Source organism: Pinus tabuliformis, chromosome 4_1 (genome assembly GCF_031772625.1).
Source record: "Pinus tabuliformis cultivar Carrire ecotype Pingquan chromosome 4_1, CPIR1, whole genome shotgun sequence".
Lineage (NCBI taxonomy): Eukaryota > Viridiplantae > Streptophyta > Pinopsida > Pinales > Pinaceae > Pinus > Pinus tabuliformis.
In genome coordinates, this window is record NC_142303.1 from 649,392,828 (window position 1) to 649,394,401 (window position 1,574).

General features: G+C 36.0%; 1 long non-coding RNA gene across 1 annotated transcript; it reads right to left on the reverse strand.

The window, feature by feature from the left end:
• Positions 1–265: 265 nt before the first annotated feature.
• Positions 266–1,234, reverse strand: LOC149177745 (uncharacterized). The gene is made up of 4 exons (XR_016258794.1): positions 977–1,234; positions 822–854; positions 575–648; positions 266–390 (listed from the first exon to the last, which is right to left on the reverse strand). It is a non-coding gene; the product is annotated as an uncharacterized LOC149177745 (long non-coding RNA).
• Between the last annotated feature and the right edge of the window lie 340 nt (positions 1,235–1,574).

The following is a 1,574-nucleotide window of genomic DNA, read 5'->3' on the forward strand; positions in this document are numbered from 1 at the left end:
AAATGAAACTAGATTAATCTTGGAAGGCTAAAAAAATGTTGAAAGGGACAAAAACCAAATCTACCATATGAGAATCACAACTACAACCACAACCCCTTCCTAAGTTTACATAGATATCCAACTTACAACCACAACCACTTCCTAAGTTTATGTAGATATCCAACTTAGCCACCTTTCCTTCTCATAGTGATTCCTTAAAATTTTGATGACCAACAATGCATAAATAGTAGAGATACAACAAATACTTTTATGATTCCAAATCACATACAAGTTTAGCAATTTTCTTAGTGCTTAAGATGATTAAAGATAGAATGTATATCTACCTGGCCAAGAATTGCACATACCCCAACTCCACAAGAAATACGTGACTATATCTTGGATGTAAGTTACCTGCAAACCATCCAAACACTGCCTTAGCCTCATAAAGATTGAGAGAAAAAACAAAACCAAATTTGAAAGAATGATAAAGATTGAGAGGAAACACAAAATCAATTCTGAAAGAAAGATAAAAGCACAAAGAAGAAAAACCACATACATTAACTGCATCACCTAATTCAGAGAGAAGAACGTGTACCTGCATGTCTCTAGGTGAATATAGGTGAATATGGAGGGAGGAGAAGGCCTTGAAGCAATTACCAACCAAGACACCTGAACAACAACAACAAAAACTAAACTGATTCCTTTTTTTTTCAATATCATTTCATCTCCTCTGGCCAAAAACTGCCTTAGTAAAGGAAAGATAGAAACACCAACACAAAAAGACAAATATTAGCACAAAGGTAAAAAAACAAAGACATGCAAAAAGAAAAAGAAAAACATACCTGTCGTTCACCACAGGCTCCATTCCAGCAAACCTGATCCGCCATTCTAGCAATTAAAAATTGTGCTAAAAAAGACAAATGTCTTTAAAGATAAAAATAAAAAACAGAGCGTAAATGACTAAAGACAAAAAAAAAAAACAACAACAAAAACACACCTGCCTACAGGGTCCATTTCCAGACTTGCTCCTCCGTTCCAACTATTAGCCTTCATCTAAATCCAATAAATTTGTACTCTGCGTGCTTATTTCTGCAATACCATATAATCTTATTTTTTCTTCCCATGAAGAACAAAAAGGAAAGAGAAGTACCTCAGCATAAACAGATATATCTGTATAATTCAATAGTTTCCATGGGCTGACTGTAACAGGGATTGCTTGGACTTACTTTAGGGAGTTCTGGGCTTGAGCAAAACATCAGGAAAGAAAGAAAGAAAGAAATTATTTTAACGTCCACGAGGCTAAAGATAGCCTATGGGACAGATGGCTTTTTCATCTGATAGCCTATGGGACAGATTGCTTTTTCATCTGCTTGATGTATTCGGCCCTTTTTTTGTGAAGCTTCACAATAAATGCTCCCGTCTTCTCGACAAACCCCTCGTTAAATAGATTATCCCAAGAGTTAGCTGCCAGCGTATCTGCGTAACTTTCCCTGTTGTCTTTGAAGGCCTCACATTCTAAAATAAAATGTTTTTCTGTTTCCACTTTTCCGGAAGAACAAAAAATGCATACCCTTTCCTCCCACACTTCCTTTGGC